The sequence below is a fragment of the Schistocerca piceifrons genome, chromosome X (assembly GCF_021461385.2).
Source record: "Schistocerca piceifrons isolate TAMUIC-IGC-003096 chromosome X, iqSchPice1.1, whole genome shotgun sequence".
Taxonomy (NCBI): Eukaryota; Metazoa; Arthropoda; class Insecta; order Orthoptera; family Acrididae; genus Schistocerca; species Schistocerca piceifrons.
Genome location: NC_060149.1, coordinates 549,858,296 through 549,870,323, shown reverse-complemented (window position 1 = coordinate 549,870,323; position 12,028 = coordinate 549,858,296).

Below are 12,028 nucleotides of genomic sequence, written 5' to 3'. Positions count from 1 at the left end.
ATTAAATTGTGTTTGCGAGTCTCATTTACAAACTAAATATTTTCGCATGCGAAAACATTTCTAATCAGTGGTAACCACCTTCATCATTTTAAATGGAACGAAACAGACAAGTCATTACCTTAAACAGGAAAGTTTCTGTGATATAGACTACGTTGTAGCAAACATTAAGAAACTGATCAAACATTCACAAAAATTATTAGAACAATAAATGACATTTAGCCAAAATAAGTAGTAGAATAATACCAGTGAACAAAAAACATCATAAATTATAATTCTGCAACTTACTTTCTAAAGAAGTGAAGGATGACACACCGAGGGAGCAGCAGTTCACACTAACCTTTGAAACTAAGATGAGGGGTTGCCTGAGCGTAATTGTTCACTTAATGTCACGTAAAAGCCTAAACTTAAATTAATCTGGCATTCTGTCCCCTGAGAACTGATTTCTTGAATATGAACTTCATTTGCAAAATTTTACCACTTTCAGTTGTGTGAAGTGTTCTAATATGAGCTGCCTCTTTTCTGATGTTATTGCTGTCAAAGACTAACATCTTATGGGCCAATTTCATCTTTCTGGAAGCCAAAATATCCCTGGTAATGTTTGTTCTCCCTAATGCAATAAAATTATTGCAATAAAAGAAAAGTTACAAACTGATTCCTTCGATATGACTCATTTGTTAAGAAAATTGCATTCATAGATGTTCCAGAAATCATGTGGTTGACGTTAGCAAGTTATGGCTGCGATGTAATCTAATATCTACTGCGTTAACTATTATTTTCTTGGGGAAATGAAGATATTAATCTTTCAAGATTCATCTTGGGGAAAGATAAACTTACATCATAAAATTTTAATAAAACTGCAATTAATCATGAAGAAGGATTGAAGGATCAGTCTTCTGCTTTACGTCTATACACCGAATTCTGACACCATTTAACGAATACTTAGAACACAAATGACATCCGTTGGCAAGAAAGATACCTTCTTTTGTATATGAATAAGCTACCTCTGTCCCTGCTGTAAAAAGGATTCACTTTCAATAACTGAGTAATGGGCAGCACTTAATCAATAATAAATCTTTTCAGTGTATTCTCTACATGTATGTTTTCTTTTGTTGTTTGTATTTAATTTGTATTTCAGTCAACCTGTGCACTTCGTTCATCCTTATGTAAGTAGTTAACAACCGATGGAAGATTTCCAGTAATTGTAGACAACATTCATAGTATGTCATGTATTCAACAGGTCTTTGTAGTATATTGGCCCAAGTTACACAACCAGTCGACCACATTATTTCTGCAGTCTCCTTGTTTTATTTCATAAAACAATTAATGAATTAGTTTTACGACTTGAAACACGCAATCATCATTGTATCTACCCTTTTGCTTCTTACAAAACATTATGTTTTTCCCTCATTTCATGTAAGATGTATCACAGTTATTATCTTCATATTCTGCGATTTTGTAAGTTGTTTGAAATGTCAATTGTATGTTGATATTGAGACTGAAGCGATTACTTCCGTTAAATATGTCAAGTCCTTCAATTGTTTTACTAATACTCATCAAAAGATGGAATGGAATGTCATGGCCAAACACTAATGAGGCAAATCTCTAGGAGGTATTTATAGTATTTAAATGCAATTTGGAAACTCACAGCACTGTAAATGGGTATAAAACAGGAGAAGTGAAGTAGTGAGTTTTGATATCTCAAAACGTTAATCATCTAATGTATTTATTTACTTTTGTCTATATTATATCATGTAACACATATCCAAAAGATGTTGTTCATATCCCATTTTCATAGCTAGTATTTGATGTTATTTGTGGTAAATTAAATATAAGACTCTTTTTTGATGACATTCACATTGTCAATAAACAACATGTAACTCGAGATTATTTGATGATGACATTTTACAGTACAATAGTAATTGTAAAATTGTTCTCATAGTAATTATGGTGTTTACCTTAGTGTATATGCAGTAGTTATTTGCTGTCAGTGTGTAGTGCAGTATATTACTTTTTCTCTGAATGATGTATAAATTAAGTGTCTAAAGCATCGTTTTAATGTGGTATTGCCCTTCCTTATGATTGTATTGCTTAATGTAACACAACAATGAATTCTGTCCATAGACAAATATTATATCAACCTTCGTTGTAGAATGACGTAGCGTCTGAAATAAGCAAGAGGGAGCAGATGAATATATAAAACTATCTGCCAATTGTATTGTTTCTTTGAAACAGTAGGTGCTAATGCTGGTTTAACATGACTATGATAGATCTCCCTGAAGCGAACGCTGTGACCCTGTGGCATACATAAAACTAATGAAAATTTCCCACATCTCAAAACAAAATATTTTACCTGCTCCAGATAAGGATGGGAGGATTGTATGGAATTGAAAGGAAGAAATATGTCCAGGAAATAACAACTTGAAAGACACTGTGCCACAAAAAAAGTCAGAGATAAAAACTATTATTGTTTATTGTATTTTTGTAAGTGTCAAGGTATCTATCAAATATTTTCGATATAAGTAATAAAAGTTGAAATCTTCTATCATGAATTATTTTTTGTTACACAAAAGATAATGTATAGACTATGGAAATTATGTATATGAAATAAATTCTATGATATAAATAAATCTGTATGAGTACCTTGCTTTAATTTTCAGCATTAAAATATAACACTTCTTTCTAACCTAACTTCAGTCCCTCTTACGTCTTTCTGTCAAGTGTATGAGATATTAATTTTCTATAACCGAACAACGTGTCTGAAATACTGATTTAAATGCGGTATTACATAACTGATTCTTACAGAGCAGGTACTTTCTTGGAAACAGCATTATTGGTATAGTCTCCTCTTATACATGAGAAGTATTATGTAAAAAATATTTCTTCAAATTTTTTGAGGATATCTAAATCATTGCATACTGTAAATATTGCACTGCTTGAGAACCTTTTAAAATATAGATGACAGGAAGGAAGCGAACGTCACGTCAGCGTTGAGGTCATTGGAAACGGACTACAAACTTCGATTGGGGAAGAATCCAGAAGGAAGACTGCCACATCCATCACGAAGGAACTGCTCAAGTATGTGCCTTAAGGGATTTAGAGGAGCCACGGAAAACCTGAATATAGACAACCAGATGGTATTTGATGCTCCGCCTTTTGGAATGCGAGTCGCGTGTCTTCATCATTATGCCATCTCATTTGATCCTAATAATCAAAGCCACATTCTATTCTTGCTGAGTAATCATTCATAAAATTATGAAAATCTAAAAACTTTCCACATAACCACGAGTGTTTGATAAGTTAGATTCAGAGAATTTCTGATGCTGTTCGACTTCGAGTTTCTTTCTTCGAAAAACTCACTGAAGGCCTGCTTCATCAGCTATTTGTCAGCAGTAGCGCACAACTGCATCAACGACGCTAAAACGATGGCTAATTATTATTATCCGGACGTTCAGCGACAGTAGGAAGCTGTCAGAATTTAATACTTAATATTGAAGAATAATTAGTGAATGCTACAGTTTTAATCCAAATCGACTGACGAATTTTATATGAGACACTCTAAACTACTGTGATTTTGGGTAGAAATAACCTAGAAGACTAGATCTGCGTTTCTGAGTTATGGTTAAGCCATGACGAAAGGAAAGAACTGTAAGACCTGTCTGTAACCTGGGGAGCAAACACTGACGACTTAGTCTGCAACTATCACTTTGGTGCCACCAGCGGCGGGATATATTTGAAGGAAGAAGAGAAACGAAAAAATTCCCAAGTTTCCCTGTATCTCGAATACCCTTTTTAAAGTGTATTTGCGACCATATGGACACTGCTTTTCTGAGCAAAGCCATTGAACGTTTTTATACAGGTCGGGCTTTGATTGTATTCTACACTGCATTAAGTGTCGCAAAAGTGCAGGAAAGTGTCTTTTCAGGACTATGTATACGGTTCTCAGACACAGGAAGCGACCGTTGCAGAACACTTCAAAATCAACACATATAATCTTTCTCGTACCATTGTCGTTCTGAACTAAATTACCACGATGTTTACAGAGCAATTAAGATGGACCAGTAGCTGCATTAAACGACTAACAGAACGTGAGTGGCCTTATATGTCGTTCTTGGGGTAGTATAAATTTCTGTCATGGTAGCCCACAGCCTTCTGCATTTGCGGTAATGTCACCAACGTCGAAATTGCACCATGAAAGAATGAAAGAATGTGCTGTTCACAAATGATCTCACTTCAGTTTTCAGAAAAGTTCTCGTCACAGAAACTCTAATGGAGAAACTGATGCCCCATACCGTTACAGAAGCATCATGTGTTTACCGTTTTGATACCCTCGGTGTTTATTGGGACCTGAAATGAAATGGCAAAATGTAGGAAAGGCATAGGCATCTTCATTGATGGTAATACAATAACTATCCAGAGGGGCAGTGACGAATATCGCCTCCGCGTATGCAATTACTCAAAGTTTTAGTTGGTCTACACCTCCTTCATAAGGATGATAATGCTCTTAGGCTGTTACAAGTTCCATAGATCATTTGAAACATTCTTTTATCCAAATGGTGTGGAACGAGTCAGTTAACAGGATATGTATACATGATTAATGTTAACATTAATGAACACATTATTTTTTAATCCTATTCTGCAAGTTCACTTGAAAATAAGCGTAAATCTATCAGTCTTTAAACAGAAATTCATCCATGGAATAGGACTAGTTCTCCAGGAGAAATGATTTTCTGTTAGAGTTGAAACATGCTTTGCTACCTGTCAGACATGTTCTGTTATTGGGCAAATGATAAGGATTTTTGCTGCTGCATACCGAACTCCTTTCTGAGCATCTGACAGCTTTAATAATGGCTAATGAGGATCATTTTTTTCCTCCAGTGTGTCTGATATGGAACTCTCCATCCCTCTCGAACAGTTATGGATTATTAATGACGAATTTCATTAGTGTGTATATGTTTTGTGACAGTGCTACTAAAATATCTAACTCCTTGATCTACATAACGTCCATGTGTGGGCACGACGTAATATTCTTACTTCTCACTTTTGTGCAATCAACATTTTCATTAAAAGTGGTGAATTACCTCAAAAAATTGCTCCATAAGACATTATTGAGTGGAAATATGCAAAATATGTCAGAAAGTTAATTCGTTTTACTTCAAGGTCAGCGAGTTTAGAAAGATCAAAGGTATTGGGAAGCTCAATGATATGATTCTTCCAGTTCAAACTTTCAGTAATAGATGCACACACACGTTTGCAGCATTCGACTTCTGCTCTCATGCTACATCAGTTGTTGGTACGACTCTGTTTGTTATACAGAACTAAAAATAGTGTGTCTTTTCAAAATTTATGGAGAATCTATTTTCTGAGAACCACCTATAATTATTTGGAAAGCATAATTTACAATCTCGTTTGTTGCTCTCTCTCTAATGGAGTTTATTGGAAAACTAGTATCGTCTGCAAAAAGTACGAATTCTCCTTGTTATATGTTAAGTGGATGATCATTCACATATAGAAACAATGGCAGTGGAGCCAAAATTAAGCCCTGTCAGGCTCCCTTCGTGATTTTTTTCCCCAGTCACTAATTTTTCTATCGTTCCAACATTGGTTGAATTAGGCGGCACAAATTTTAGCATTCTGTTCGTTAAGTATGATTCAAAGCAGCTTTTGTTAAGCCATCAATTCTATTTTTTTGCTAAGAGAGTAATATGATCTACATAAACAAAAACCTTCGAAAGATCACAAAAAATAGAACTGAGATGTCTCATACTTTCGGGCTTGTGTTATTTGATGAGTGAATGCATAAAATATCAGTGCAAGCTATGTCCGATCTTGACTTATTCTGGCCTTTATATAAATTATCCCCTTCCTCTTACATCAGATTTTAATTTCCTAAGTTATTGACAACTTACTTCTTTTTTTTAATGGATCTTATAGACAGCTTTTTAGAAAAGTAACTTTCAAATATTGTCACAAATTTATTATGGAAATTAAATCTGATATTAGCATCTCTTACTGTGTATACTTCATCTCGTATCACCTCTTTTAACTTACACTGTATCCTGCTCTCATTAATAAGCCTTAGTGCTTTGTATGAACCAGACTTGGGCGTTTAAAATGCAATATTGTGTAGTTTCATTAATTGTGCGTCATCACCAGTCAGTCCGTTAACAACCAGGTACACATTAACTGTTTCAGCCTGACCACTGTCTATAAAAATATTGTCAATGGATCCTATTTTGTTGCACACGAACTACAAAAATGACAACCTAAATTAGATTAAATCCCAAAATGATTATTATAGTTCATTTTCCCTGTCTGTATCTTTTAAGAAATCTGTAGTGAAATCTCCACAAACTGCCGTTTCTTCTTGTCTGTCAGGTAGCTCAATAACGCATCTTGATTTCTCATAAACAGTTGAAAGTTTCCTAGAGGAATCTGTAGACTGTTACAATTATCAGAGAAGTACTCTGCAGTAAGAACTCACAAGCACATGCTCCTAGGTTCTGATCAACACAATAACGGTTTGTTTCAATGTTTTTGACTCTGTGTCCAAATTTGACATATATTGCAACCCCTCCTTTTTCCATGTTAGCTCTACATGAAAATGATTTTAGTCTACAATCCATGATTATTAACTTCTCGATCTCTGTAGTTTCACGGTGATCAGAGAAGCACAGAACATCTACCACTGTAGAAATTTCCATATCTTCTAGGCATACAAGAAATTCATCTCTCTTGATTTTCAACCCCGTAATGTTTTGATGAATCACATTAATTTTATTTTTATCGAAACTGTTAGGTATATTAATGTGCAGCACTGCTCTAATTTCTTTCAATACTGCCTGTCTGTAACCTGACTAACCTAAAGAAATGTGCCACTTTGACTCCAGTAATCACAGAGATTTTGTCTTTTGAGCTTGTGATAGCTTACACTTTCTGCAAGATGTTCAGCTAATCTTTCCTTCCCCCTCCTATTCAGGAGCAGGCCATGTTTCGCGTATCCCTATCTCGTAATTGTAGCAACAAGTATGGCATAGATACAGTAAGAGACTTCGTTTCAGTTAAAAGTAATCCGCTCAGCTTTTTGTTAATATCACTTTCAGCCGTGATAAACCAGGACTGATCATCGAGCTGTAAAACTTGCACAAAGCTAGTACAGATGTGATGTTTTTGCTCTTATTTCCTCCAGGTTATCTTTAACGCTATGTTTTAAGTTGATAGCCAGGCTGTTTCCTGCTCCTCCTGATATAGGTACCTGATCTTCTCCATCAAAATTTCTGCTCAAGGACCCTACTGTTACTCTTGGCACTAGGTTTAACGATACATCCAGCTGTAGCTGTAGTACTTGGCCTAACCTCTCCCATGACTCCTACCTCGCAACAGACTCCTTTCTGTCTACGTGGCTTTTCTACCGACCAAACCTTAAAGTCCTTGCTACGAGTCTACTGCATAAGAACTGGTTGAGGCTCTTCTCCTGTTGCAGATAACAAGTCAAATTGATAACCCGAACCTGAAATGTGAATTATTAGATTTTCTCCCACTGCCTGTTATTTGTCACCTTTACCCAGGTTCCACTGACTCCTTCCCTCTATTAAAAATACGCCGTTTTAAATTCTGCCTGCAGGATACAAATCTCTCTTCTCTGTTCCACTATTTTCTGCAACGTCAAGAAAGAGCCTTATCTGACACTTTATTGGCTTCCTCGCTACAGTCGCCCAAGTGGAACACCAACCCACAGTCCTGACAAGTTTCTCCCATAATAAGTAACTTAGGGCAACATTCACATTAACTATCAAACATGACGCTACTTTTACAGTAAACCAAAATACACTACAGCACCCATAAACTGCAATAAAGTAGAAATTAATAAAAACTTATCTTTTAGTGAGTGATGCAGGTAACTTTTACGTGACAAGAGGAGGTAAAAAATACGAGAATGTGGACAACACAGTGGCTTCATTGAACGTAGGTTTTAGGTAGCTGAAGACACGAAGTGAATGAAAACTAAAAAACGCTATATATTATAACAACAATCTTAAACCGACACTCTCAGGAAATTACGTAAAGCACTGTAATGAATCCAAAACAATACATAACAATTAGACAGCAAGCAGACGGTAATCCTAAATGTAAGCACACCACTGATATTCACTGAACATGAATTTTTAATCACAGGTGACACGAATTGACTGAGAACTTGAAAACGCGCGATATTTATAACACAGCAATAAAACACACACTTTCAGGAAATTATACAAAGCAAATTAATGTATCCCTAACAACATGTAGTTTTCGACAACTGCTAGTGTTTGCACAAAAGCTCTTGTAATCCAATCTTCCGTCACGACTGGCAACTGACGGCTTATATACAGCATATGTGGGAAGTATTGAAAAAAGTTACAGCGTGCCAGGACAACTTCAGGAAGGGCATCTCACGTCGCTGCTAAGGATGTGTGACACCTGGGGGTAATTTTAGTTTATTGACAAGCTTTATTTTGTACTGTAATCACTCTGATATACTTTTCAGGAAAGTGATCTCGTTGATTGATTTCCGGTGAAGTTATTCCATCAGAGACATCAAAGAACGTTGAAGATCCGTTGAACGGATGAAATACCGTTTTTAAAGTAGATTATAAAATGCATACCAACAAAAGTAAAACAATGGTAATGGAATGCAGTCGCATTAAACCATATTGTGCTAATATTAGGAAATGAAATGCAAAAAGTAGCAGACAAATGTTGCTATTTGGGTAGGCAGAAAGATGGCGAAGCTACACAACCATTTCAATCAAACTGGCCACAACTGGAGTAAATCTTACAAGAGATGGTTATATTAAAAAGGAATAAATTACTCTGCTCAGGATAATGAAATACTAGTTATTACTAGTTATTAACAGCACATAACTACTTATATTTTGGTTTTCTATGTTAAAATGGATGCGTAGCTAAATGAGAGGCCACTGTGAAGGCAAGGAACGCGATGTAGGTCATGAAACCCCAGTGAGTCCATCCCCAGCACTACTCGCAGAGCCGGCCGTGGTGGCCGAGCGGTTCTAGGTGCTTCAGTCTGGAACCGCCCGACTGCTACGGTAGCAGGTTCGAATCCTGCATGGGGCATGGATGTGTGTGATGTCCTTAGGTTAGTTAGGTTTAAGTAGTTCTAAGTTCTAGGGAACAGATGACCTCAGGTGTTAAATCCCACAGTGCTCAGAGCCATTTGAACCATTTTCTATTCGCAGAACTGCCCCTCGCCTCCACGTCTGAAGAGAGATGCAAGGCAGGTGAAATGAACCACAGTCGTGTTTTGTTAAGCTGGAGAAAGAAAAACGCCACATCGGCACAGTTGGAGCCATGTTTCTGCCATCAGACAATGGAGATTACACATCAGGAGTGTGGAGGACAGCAGAGTCGTGGAAGAACTACTTTTTCGAGGGGAAACAGAGAGAAGATAAACTTCACCGAAGGCCAGGACTTCTATGATAACATTATAGAGAGCGGAATGGGAAAAAAATGTTGGGACTTCTTTGTAGTGCGTGAGACGCCGACATGCGACCAGATGACACCAAATTGAATGAAACAATATCAAAAGAGCTACTTTTGGTTCATATAAATTATGTAGGAGTGGGAGAAGATAGATCGTCTATGCTCATGGTGATCTAACAGTATTGTCCAGCTCACGAAGGAAGGCAGAGAGAGGGGGAATAAATGATACACGTTTTGGAGCCTCAAGGTTAACAAGATTTTAACACGTTAACAACCTGAAATCTGAGTAAGAAAGGCAGGCCAGAGTTTTATGAGATAGTATCTCACTGGTTGGCATTCACAAGAATCGGCAATCCGCCAGTAAAAATTACGGAATGCCGTGAAACGCAGAGCTCAAATTTTCTTTTGCCAGAAGCGCTATGCAGATAGCCACATCACTTCCAGATCTTCGGTTCCAATGCCACCTTCGTCTCTACACTTCTTCGAGACTTCACCTAAACTTCTGCTTTTCCGGGAACAGAGGCTCTCATCTGTCTGAGCTTGAACTTAGATGCAGCCACCACTTGCAGATTCTAAGTATGGTAAGATACAGCCGCCGTAGCGGAGCGAACTGTAGGGAAAGCCAAAGTTTATATAATGATGTTCAGTAATTCAAATCTTCATTTTGAACACTTGTCTGAAGTTAGAAGTACGACATGCTTTCAACTGCAGCAATAGATGCACATCCATATCCTACGGTAGAATTTTCAATCTCTGTGTAGTAACCTATGGCAGTCATGCTACTGGTAAGTTCACAACCACCAATAAACTCAACTAAAACCAATTGTACTTCATTGAGTAGGAAAAAATTAGAAAGCAGTTGTTTCATTACGAAAACGTTCGTTATTTCCGAATGCGAAGTACTGCTTACGCCCAAATATTTCTATCGAGAAGTTGCAAGAATCATTGCCAAGAACGTGACCATGTGATTTAGAGAAAAATTTTGTCTGTACACATTTAAGGGAAAGAGGTAGCTGCGAGAATGAGAGTGATTCTAGGAGAGAGTAAGACACACAAATAGTTCACATGTGTAATCCTCAATGAATCCTGGTCCTAAGCGAACTTGGATCAATTCGAATTCGGAATAATAATAATAGTAATAGAATAGTGTGCAGAATTGAAATGACAGGACGAAATGAAATACTTCAAGGAGATGGTCGGGAAGAACCAGTTCTTAAATGTACCGGATGAACCAGCAGGCTTAATTCAAAGCTACCACTGCAGATACAAAGGGAAATCATAACAGCAGGAAAACAACATATAAGATGTACCAGGGTTCAAACACGTATTGTAAGAATTAGGATATAATCGTAGTACAGAAATAAGGGAACCCGTACGCTTCATACAGACACACTTTCCACCAGAAACCAGCAATAGAATAATCAACACTGGAGAGCGAGGCATCTGCCGTGAAGAAATGGAGACTGATGGTGTAGGTAGAATGATGATAGATAATGGAGACCACAGCATCGAACATGTGATAGAAGAAACAACTGAGACGAAACGGTCAGTGAGGAGAGGAAGTCGAAATATAGTAAGTGGACCTGATCAAAGACATAATAGAAATAATGAGGAACGAAGGAATGACTCACGTAACTGGCTTGTCACACCCTCTTTCTGCAGGGCTGTTCAAAATGCTACGACAGCAAGTGGATTTTGTATGGCTTTCACGAGATAAGGAGCACATTGTTAGTAGAAGACAATAAAGCTGATCATTCTGGGTATGCCATACCCAGTGTAGATTCAAATGGAAAAATAGTTCAGGGTGGCTAGATACAGCTTGCCAGGCATCAGTTTTATATAAGTGTATATACGATGTTTGCAACAAATAACAAAGATGGACAGTACTTAAAACAATAAGTGTAAAGACACAGGATACAGCTAGCAGTATGAGTGGCAATGTTAAGGAACAAGTTAAAGTAGACTTTACATGTCAAATGTATCGTCTGTACATAAACTTTATGGTTATACAAGGATTAAGAGTAGAAGCAATATTAGTACACCAGTTTCTAAGGAGGTAATTGATGGTCAAGCAAATGGCATAAACATTTGTTACTGCAAAAGCTGCGAATAGGCAAGTGCACTTACGCCTTGACAGTTATGTAGGGAGAGAGATGGAGGACCATGTTCCGTGACATCAAGGTTTGTAGAGACAAATACAAGTGAGACAGAAGCGATGTACAATGAGTTAGAAGCGAAAGTACCGCACATAGAATCCACAGGTGAGAGGGTATGCTTGAAGAAAGTGTAGAAGTCGCATGCACGAGTATTTTCGCATTCACCAAGGATAGTCCGGATCTTTCTATATAAATTTAAAGTAAAGCAGCATGGTAAGTTTCTAGTTAAGCCCCACAAACTTCCGTTGATCTTCAACGAGGAAGTACAGAACGAAATTAGGGCAATGTTAAGAGTATGTGTGATAAGTGAATCAGTTAGTTCGTACAATAACCCATTGTGATGCGTCACCAAGAAAGATGGATCTAAAAGGTTAATACTTGACTCCCGACAA